Consider the following 10,784-nt stretch of genomic DNA (forward strand, 5'->3'; position numbering starts at 1 on the left):
GCCAGATGGTCCTGCCCCGGAAGAGCTTTCACTCCAGTGCAGCAAAGGTGGGACCAGCTAAGACCGGTATGAGGCGAGCAGAGCTGCTGAGAGAGGGCCCAGAAGCACCGGTCCCTGCTGGGAACTGGCTAGAGATACAGATGTTCACCGCTGACCCAAGGAATCAGCAACTCCAGGCCACTTATCAAGTGCTCCATGGGATTCTCATGCATGCTCAGATTCCGGCAGGGGATTGAGGGGAGGCCAGAAAACAAGCAGCTGTCCCAAAANTTCCGCATCTCAGCACAAGCCAGGAGAGAGTCTGGGGGGTTTCTGCCTCTCTGTGTCGCGGGACGGCCTGGCCCAGCAAAACGAAGATTCAGAAGCCAGCTGTTGGCAAACCCACGGGCAGGGGTCTTCGTTGGGGGTTCTGTGGGCTTGAGGGGTAGCGAGAGCNACTAGGGGAGCTGACAGTTCCTGGTTCCCCACTATTACAACCACGGGGTGCTGCATCCTTCCCCCACCCTGCCCCCACTTGGTCAACAGCGCCTTTATTAAATTCACCTTACCGTATGCAGTTTGGGGGAATCACCTGTCTCCTATTGCTACCCGGACTGCACACGCACATTGTCTCGAGTCCAAACTCTGCCAAGTGGGGAAGGCTGTCTGCTTATTGCTGTGGACCCTGAAACTCAGAAAGGGTCATCCCCAGGAAAGGCTGGCTCCAGGCGTCATCCTGGGGATGGATCCAGGGGCGGGGTGGGCGGCAGGCAGAGGAATGCAGCACCGGTGGGTGGTACTCAGCTTAGGGAGGGGCTCCGACAAGTGAGGGGCCTCCCCACCCTAGCTGGCTCCCAGCCGTGGGCTAGAACCTAACCCCCAGAAGTTAATAACAGGCTGCCAGCTTGGGGCCAGAAGAGGAAATTAAAAGGCAGTGGGGTGGAAGCCTCCCCAGGAAGGTCGCTGAGAGCCTTACAGCAGAGAAAGAGGCTGTGCCCACACCCGTGGGGAGGAGTGGGGGGGCCCAGCCCAGGGAACTGCCCCAACCTGCGGGCGCGGGGTAGAGGGCCACAGAAGGCCTCCAAAATTCAGCTCAACCATTTTTTGCCTCTCTGGCTCCCAGGTATGGGCTTGGACTTGGTCCACTGTGGAGGCTGACAGATTTGAGACACCTCGGGGTGGTCTGGGGATGGCAGCGGGGGCACCATGGCCGCCTGGCTCCCTGCAGCAGCCTCTGTGACTTCTCTAAGCTTCGGCCTTGGAATCATGCCCGACTCACACAGCACAGTGGCTGTTGTTGGTGGGACTCTGGGGCGACACAGACCCGTGTGCGTCCCTGCTCGATCCCTCACATCCAGGGGTGAGGATTAAATGGGCTGTTATTTGCAAAAGCACAGGCCTGGCCAGCACACAGTAGGAGTTTTATGATGCTGAAGCTTGCTGCTCGTTTTTCCTTTGAGCACTGTGTTCCTGGGACTGTTTACAGCGTGACGACCCGAATGAAGTAGGTTACCAAATTATTCCCATTTCACAGATGGGGAAACTGAGGCAGGGAGCTATTAGATAACCCACCCAAGGTCACACAGAGGAGGCAGGATCAGACCCAGGGACTTTATTCTAACAAATACTTTGTCTCACAGCAGAAGCTGGAGGCCATTTTGAACAAAATGCTTTTATCACCCAGCTTAGAGTGAGAGAGTATGTTTACTGAGCACCTACCATGTGCCAGGTACTTTGTTTAGAATACCTTATTTAATCCTCACAGGAACACCATTATCCCCATTTTAAAGATGGATAAACTGAGGCACACAGAGTTTATGCTATTTGCCCTAAGGTTGCAAAACCAGGAAAAGGCACAGCCAGGGCTTGAACTGACGGTCAGCAATGCTTCCAACCCTGCCCAGAAATGGGTCAGGACCTCTGAAATCCTAAGGTGCTGAGAAACCTATGTTCCTCAGTCTCGCCCAATATGAGGACCAAAAAAGCACTGAGCTGGGAGTCAGGAGACCTGGGCCACCTGGACCTGACTCTGCCAACCACGTCCTGTGGCGGCCTTTTAAGGGCAAGGGGACTTCAAAGGTTAAAGTGGTCAGGAAGCTTTCATCCCTGTCCAGCATCCATTCTGAGGAGTCCTCCAACATCTGCTTGCATTCCTCCAATGATGGGGAGCTCACTTCTTTTGGAACCAGCTTATTAGTCCTAACAACAGGATGTTAGGAGGCAGTTGAGAGGCTAAGAGCCAGAATGTGGAGTCACTGACCTGGTGTCGAATCCTTGACCACTCACGATGTTGGACAAGTATCCCCACCTGTAAAATGGGGTGGATGATAGTAGTACCCCCATCTCATTGGGTAATGGGAGCCTTGAATCAGCCTGTGGAGACAGCACCTGGCACGCAGTAGGGATTCTACAAACAGGAGCCAGTCTTAGACGACAGGGACTGCCAGGTTCACGGTCCCAGCCCACAGTGGGTATTCGTGAGTGTGAGTTAGGTGAATGTGCAATTGCTAAGGGGCCCTTGGGCTCCATGCACTTACCCCAGCTTCCCATCCACGGGCTACTCAGGACCTAGCAGGCCTCTGGGGTAGTGGCTGGCCCCACCCCTCCACGTGGGACCTCTGAGCATTAGCCCCTGCCCACCTCCAGCCCCACCCTGCAACCATTCAGAAACCTGCCCTGCCCTCCCACCCTCCACCTGCAAATATTTAAGTAGCACAGAGGAGGAGTAATCTCAAGAGGGAGTCAGGCAGGGAAATCCGGGCCAATCCGCAAAGACGGAAGAGGGTGCTCCTGGGGCTCTCCCGCCCGCCTTGTCTTCCCCCCCTCTTCATTCCTGCCACCTGTCCCCCATTCCCAGGTACCCTCATGCTGCCCACCTGGAACCCTGCCAGGTTCCAGATCAACTCACTACTGCACCCCCTCCACCCCACCTCTCCACATAGTGCTGTGCTCACCCCTTCTATGCCTGGAGAAGAATAGTACAGCCCAGTGTGTAGGGCTGCCATAAGGATTATGGAACATACTGGCAGAGGGCCCCAAATAGGACCCGGCACACAGCTGGCACTATAGAAAGGGAGGCACCCTAGTGAAGTCAGTAAAAACATGAGGCCTGGGTCAAATTCCAATTCTGCCATTAGCTGGGTGACCTGAGGCCTCAGTTTCTTCATCTGCGAAATGGAGATGATACTCACACCACCTGTCAGGGCTGCTATGTGCAGATTTCATGGACAAACCATGCACAGTGCTCAGAATGAGGGCAGAGGCTCAGGACGGCCACCCTGTATAAAAGAAAGCTTCATGCACGACCCTCTCTACCCCCTTCTGCCGCTGCATAGTTTTGCTTAGAATTGATCACGGCCTGACTTTCACTATCTATTTACCATCCATCTCAAGGATGGTGCTGGGCAAACAGTAGGTGCTTAATATATGTTGGGTGATCACTGTGATTATATTAGCAATGCTAATGCCAGCAGCTAATGATCATCAAATTCGGTTCCAGGCAGCGTCTTTAAGTCCCTCTGACACCTGATCTCATTTGCTGTGTGTTCAAGGCTGTGGTGGGCAAACGTTTTCTGTAAAGGGTCAGAGAGCAAACACATCAGGTCTTACAGTAGGACTGCCAGATAATATACCGGCTGCCCGGTGAAATCTAAACTTCAAATACGTGAGGAATTTCTTTTAGGATAAGGATGTACCAAATATTGCATGTAGACCATAACCACACTAAAAGATTATCTGTTGTTTCTCTGAAATTCAAATTTAAGCAGGCAATCTGAATGTTGACTTGCTAAATCCGTCAAACCTATTTGCAGGCCACACACAGTCTATGTCCCATCGTCTCTTGTTTTCACAACCCTTTTTAGGATGTAAAAACCGTTCTTAGCTTAAGGGCGGTGCACACACAGGCTGGATGTGGCCCACGGGGACCCCTGAGGTAAAGCACCCAGCACGGTGCCCATAGTGCACCTTAGGCCAAGATAAAAACCAGCCGAGTTGCCACCTGCTTCTCTCCAAGGCCTGCTGTGCCAGGCCTGACTCAAAGCACACCGTGCCCCAGCTGGGGTCTCAGCNGACTCAGAGCACACCGCGCCCCAGCTGGGGTCTCAGGTGCTTGGTGCCTGGCAGGGCAGGTGGGTGAGTAATGCTGTGCCCGCAGCAGCTGATGAGATAGAGACCCCCTGCCTCTCACATCTGCGAGAAACTCACAGTGGAAAGGCCAGTTAATTTAGGGTGTCTGGAGGACTTTGGGGTGGCTTTAAAAATAGCTCTCAGCATTTGGGCAAAGTGAGGAGGAAAGGGCAGTGAGCAGAGGGCAGGCTCCGCCTCCCGTGCAGGCCCCCTGGATGCTGAGGATGAGACAGAGATGCCGTAGCAGGCCAGCGTCTCCAGTCCTGCCTTGGACCGCTGACCCTAAGACACAGCTCCCCTCAGGCAGCACGGTGGGCTCTTCTGTGCCTTGGCTCACACATGCCTTCTGCCAGGTGCCCCTCCCTACATGCTCCAGCGCTCTAAGTGCAACTCAGGCTTTCAGCCCAGATGTCACCTCCTCCTGGGAGCCTTCCTGGACTCTCCATACCCAAGCAGGGATAAATGTACCTCTTCCATGTTCTGCTAACACCTGTCTTCCCAGCACTTGTCACAACCAAAAGTGTCCCCGATTCACTCAACGTTTATGGAGCACCTCCTATGAGTTTGGTACAACGTGACAAGCAGGTAGAATCCCTGTCCTCCTAGAGGTGACAGTCTATCGAGATAAACATTCACCAAATCTAACAAATGGGGACATTACAACAAAAAGTGAGGCCAGTTCTGCAGCAAAAAATTTGCTTTTATGACAATAACAAAGAAACCTGACCTGGTGAGGTAGGTCAAGAGGTCAGGGAGGGCTTCCTGGAGGAGGTGATGCTCAAGATCTAAAGTACAAACAGCAGTGAACTCTCTGGTCCGTGGTTTCTCCAACTCTAAAGCTGTCCCCTGCAACTGCCCCCACAGAGCCACCTTGGAGCTCAAAGGAAGGAGCAGATGTAAGGACAATGTGGCAGGAAAAAGCACTACATGGAAATAGCTGGCGGCTTTTTATTTTTTAATTTATTATAGGTGGGGCACACAGGAGGTGAGCTGGGAGGGGCTGGAACAGGGCTGCTAGCTGTGACTGTTTCCACCCTGTGGCCCTACCTTCCTTTCCTGCCAAATCCCGTCCCAGATCCATGGGTCACACGTGCCATTCCTTCCGTGTGACTCACCATTCCCACCCCCCTGCCTTTGCTTTGTGCAGGCCCTTCCACCTGATATCCCCACCCACTCCCACCTCCATCTCCAGCTCTGGAGAAACCACCGCATCCTCCGGGACTCACTGAGCTGCCCTTCTCCTCACTCCCTCCCAAGAGCCCTCCATAAAGTTGATGTGATTCCCCCCGTCTTCTAAGCTCCTATGGACAGCTATGAGCACTGGGCTCTCCAGTCAGACTTCCAGAACTCAAACCCCAGCTCTTGCACACATGATCTTGGGCAAATCATGTCCCTTCTCTGAACCTCAGCATTCCCATCAGTAAAATGGGTCTCAGCATTTGCCTCACAGGCATAAGATAATACATCAAAAGCATTTAACACAGTGGCAGCCAGATAGTAAGTGCTTCATATATTGACAAGGTGTTCACCGAGCCTGGCACTGTGCTTAGGGCATTATTTCATTTAATCCTCAGGGTAATTAGGTGAGATGGGTATGAGGACTCATCTCACAGATGAGGAAACGGAGCCTTGGTGAGGTTAAATACTTGTCCAACAGCACATGGCTTTTGAATGGCAGAGTGGGGACTCGAACTCATGACTAACTGCCCTTGCACTGAGCCTGGCACACAGTAGGTTCATTTATTCATTCAACACCGGCTGGTGCATCCCACAAGCCGTATGGATGCTTCACATCTGTGAACCCAAAGATTCATAACAAGCGTGCAATGTGGGTGTCACTGCTATTATTCTGTTTTCCCAATGAGGCAGCTGACCTAGGAGGGACGGAGACCATCTGGCCCATGAAGAGGCTGGGATTTGAATCAAGGTCTCCCACTCTGGAGTCCCAGGTGGCCAATGCACCTGCTCCCTTAGCCCAGTGCAGCCAAGTGTCACAGTCATGGTCAACTCCCTGCTCCCCTCGGCCTAGTCCTGCAGCACCAGCTGGCTCCACCTCTGCTCGGCCATGACTTTTCACCCCTGACCTCCCCCAGCTGTGCCGGTGCCTCACAGCTCCCTCTCCCCGCTGCACATTGGCTTCCAAAGGAGAATCATGATCACAAAAGGAAAATGTCCAACCTGAAATGCTTATGACTGAATGAAAGAAGCCAATCTGAAAAGGCTATGTGCTGTACAAGTCTAGCCGTAGAACATTCTGGAAAGAGCAACACTATGGAGACCGTAAAAAGATCAGCGGTTGCCAGGGGCTGGAGGGAGGGAGGGAGGGAGGAAGGAACAGGCAGAGCGCAGAGGATTTTTGGGGCAGATGAAGAGATGTATAGGAAATCTCTGTACTTTCTGCTTAATTTTCACTGTGAACCTAAAACTGCTGTAAAAAATAAAGTCTATTAAAAAAAAAAAAAGAAAGGAAAAAAGAAATATCCTTTCTGTGCTCTGGGGCTATTGTAGGATGTCAGCAGGGATCCCAGTGCACAGGCGAAGTGCCTCCTTCCAGAAGGGGTCCTGCACGCCCTCAGCCTGTTGTGGCCTGCATTGGGCTGGGGCCTTCTCAGAGAAGGGGGCTGCAGGGGTCTGGCACTCAGCAGGAGCTCAGCAGCCGCTGGTGAATGGATCAAAGCTTCCTCACCTGGACTCTCTCTCTCTCTCATACACAGTTCCAGAACAGACCTGCCCCACCCTCCCACCCACGCACTTCCACCCTGCCCTCCACATCCACACAGATGGCTAAGGAAAGCAAAGACACAGGATGGTCCTCTTTCAGCCCCGTCTGCGTGGTGGGAGAGAGCTTGGCGGGGGGGTTGCCTTAAGGGATGAAGCCATGGCATGTAGCTCTTCAGAGTGCTAGAAAAGTCCTCCCTCTCGCATCACCCTCTTGACCTGCCCTAAACGTGGCTGTGGGCCTTGCAAGGGAAGCAAAAGCCTCTCTCTCACTGGGCTGCTGCTAGGCTGGCCCCAGTTAATCATTTACTGGGGTGCTATAAATAGGCACCATGCATCGTTCCCTCACAGTAGAGGGACTGGCCAACCTGCTCTGACCTGGGAGTGGGGCCTTCTGGGCACTGAGGATGGGCTTCCCACACACAGGCCTCCCATCGCTGCCCTGCACAGGTGTTCAGGCACCCCTTGACAAGAAGGTCCCCCCTGCCACCCCATGCCTGGTTCTGGGGCATTCACCTGGGGGCATCTTGGCAAAAAGGTCCTTCCAGTCACACTCCCACACACAGCACTCACAGAGATGCTGCAGCTGTGAAGACCATCTGTCCCCCGCCGCCCCTCCATTCCCAGAGAAAACGGCCTGCGTGTCTCACATTCCCAGCCCACACCCTGGAGACCGGCCAGCGTTCTCCTGGGGGCTCTGCCTGGTGCGGGAGGCAGCTCCACTGGCAACGTACCCCATTCCCACAGACCCGTGGGCCTTGTGGATGAGGAAGGCATGCCAGACTCTGGAGCAGCCTCGATTCTCTTTGGGGGTCTAGGCAGCTGCAGGAAAGAAGAACCAGAATTCCCAGACGGTTGCTTCAAACACGCATAGGGCATACCAGAAAACAGACTAACCGCCTCTAGCCTAGGTTAGGAGGGAAAGCAGTCCGGTATTGCATCCAAGGGCTGGGTTAGGACCCTGGCTCCGCCCCCTCACCAGCTGTGTGACCTTGGGCAAGTCCCTTCACCTCCTCCATGCTTCTGTGTACTCACCTATAAAATGGGCTAATAAGCAGGACCTACCCTTCTCAGGTGTTCTAAGGATTAACTATGTCAATGGATGTAAAGCCCTTAGCACAATGTCTAGGGCACAACAGAACTTTCTGGAAATGCTCTATGCCTGTGTTGTCCCAAGCGGGATCTCTAGCCACATGTGGCTACTATGCACTTGAAACTCAGCTAATGCGACTGAGCAAGAGGACTCTTCATTTAATTGAGGTTTACTTAAATGTTAACAGGCACATGTGACTACTGGCTCCCACTGGAGGGTGCGGGTCCGGAACACAGTAGATGCCCAATAAATGCTAATCATGATTATTATTAGGGGTGGTTGTTATTGGAGGGCTCACCGGGTTAGAAATTAGGGAGCACTTCATTTCTGCGCAAGCTGAGGTCGGGTAAACTATTCAACTTCCCATCCCAGCATCTTGCCAGGGTTCTGAACCGTATTTGGGTTTTGGGGTTGTGGACTCCTTCAACGCACTGAGGCTACTCTCCCTACAGCAAGTATAGAGTGTCTGCACACCACCAGAGTAGAAGTCTGATCCGGCGGTCACCTAGCACCCAGCAGGTCCTCGGGCAGCACTTCCAGTAGGACTGGGCAGCCCTCCGCACGCCACAGCTGGGCTCTGTCTGGTCATTTCACCTTGACTCTTCTCTGGGTCCCCACCCTCTCTCACTGGGCTGAAGCCACACCACCCCTTGACCGATGGGAGCAATGTGCCCCACAGTGATTGGCGCAATAGGCACACATGACCTGGGCTGGTCCGGTGAAACCTAATCCTAAATCTTCCGGGAGAACCACAGGGAAGGGGAAGTTCTCTGTCTGCTGATGCCAAGCTGGCAGGTTGTACCCTAAGAGCTGCCTGGCAACATTGTCCTTCCTCACACAGACAGGCAAGGCAGAACGCCAGCACAGAGAAAATCAGGGCTGAGACATGAAAACAGAGAGGGCCTAGACATGAAAACATGACATCCCTGGAACCCCTGGATAGAGCTGCACCTGAAGCTGGCATCGCTCCAAACGTCCCAAACCCCTGAACCAATAAATTGACTTTTTCAGCCTCTCTTTCCCTTTTGGCTTTATGTCTGTATATGTATTTACTGTTCTAGCTAGTTTTGTTAGCAAGTTATTACTCAAATTGAAATGGGTCCAGCTGGCTAAAAACACCTGCTGTGCTGCTTCCCAGTTGTGTGACCTTGGTCCAGGTTTATTTTTTAGATTATTTACCTATTTATTTATTTATTTGAGAGAGAAAGAGGGAGAACACACAAGTCGGGGTAAGAGCAGAAGGCGAGAGAGAAGCAGACTCCCTGATGAGCAGGAAGCCCAACATGGGGCTCGATCCCAGAACCCTGGGATCATGACCTGAGCTGTAAGCAGACACTTAACCGACTGAGCCACCTAGGAGCCCCACCTCAATCCAGTTTCTTAACCTCTCTGAGCTTCAGTTTCCCTCATCAGTAGAGCTGCTATTTGCACGTACTCTAAAGGAAGCTTGCTTTGTGCACTAAATGAGATCAAACAAAGCAATTTGGGACAGCATTTAACAAATGGTGGTTGTAAAGACGTCTTTACTTCTAAAAAAGAAAAAAAGGACAAAAAATGCATGATAGTTGCTATAATTCTAACTTACTAATTAAACATAATTTACTAAATAATAAAAATTAAAGGAGAATCCGTTCAAGTTCCCAGGTATCACCAAAGCTCTTCACTCTGGGGGCGTCTGTTCTCTGATTTTTAAATGGGGACTCAGGGCTAAAGGAACTGTTACTGTCCTTAACAAACCTGAGTTCCNACGTCTTTACTTCTAAAAAAGAAAAAAAGGACAAAAAATGCATGATAGTTGCTATAATTCTAACTTACTAATTAAACATAATTTACTAAATAATAAAAATTAAAGGAGAATCCGTTCAAGCTCCCAGGTATCACCAAGGCTCTTCACTCTTGGAGCTTCTGTTCTCTGATTTTTAAATGGGGACTCAGGGCTAAAGGAACTGTTACTGTCCTTAACAAACCTGAGTTCCTTCAAGGCTCTTCAAGAAAAAGCACAAGAACTTACTCATGTCTTGTCTTTCCACACTACTAAAAGGAGTTCGGCACTCTTAGCTGCTCACCGGGGCTCAGAGANCTCTCCAAGAAAAAGCACAAGAACTTACTCATGTCTCGTCTTTCCACACTACTAAAAGGAGCTCGGCACTCTTAGCTGCTCACCCGGGGCTCAGAGAGGCTCAGTGGGGGGGCGAGCAGGCTCAGGAGGGCCTCGGACCTGCCTTGGCTGAGGGATTACCTCCATGAAGCCAATGAGCAACTAGACCCCAAGGGAAGATCCAGCTGCCCACCTCAGGATGGAGAGGCAGCCAGGCAAGACTCAGCCTTCCCGACCCCTGTTCAAGGGTTCATTCCTCGGGATCCCACGAAATACCCCCTCCCCAGTCTGTAGCACTGTTCCCGTGGCTGCAGCACTAGGGTTTACCCAGGAGAGCAAGATCCCACGCTGAGAACATCTGCAAGTTCAATGTGACTGACCAGATCGGGCAGCACAATGTCCTTCCGTGACTGAGTTCTATCTTACTCTTAAATGGGTAAGCCAAGCACTGTGCCTGGTCCCTTCGTAATACAGGGAATGCCCGGGAATGACAGTGTGATAGCAGTGCTGCATGGTACAGGGTATGGCTGATGCACGAGGACACTGGANCGACAGCGTGATAGCAGTGCTGCATGGTACAGGGTATGGCTGATGCACGAGGACACCGGAGCCGGAGAGGTTCATGCATCCGCTAAATGACAGGGCTGGAACTTGAACGCGAGGGCTCTCCGGTTCCAAAGCTTGGACCTTTCCCCAGCCCCCCATGCTCAGGCTAGCTCATAACTATATGCAGGTCATTGGTTTTCACTCCGGAGTAAGGCAGCGCAA

The sequence above is a fragment of the Ailuropoda melanoleuca genome, chromosome 12, assembly GCF_002007445.2.
Source record: "Ailuropoda melanoleuca isolate Jingjing chromosome 12, ASM200744v2, whole genome shotgun sequence".
Classification (NCBI taxonomy): domain Eukaryota; kingdom Metazoa; phylum Chordata; class Mammalia; order Carnivora; family Ursidae; genus Ailuropoda; species Ailuropoda melanoleuca.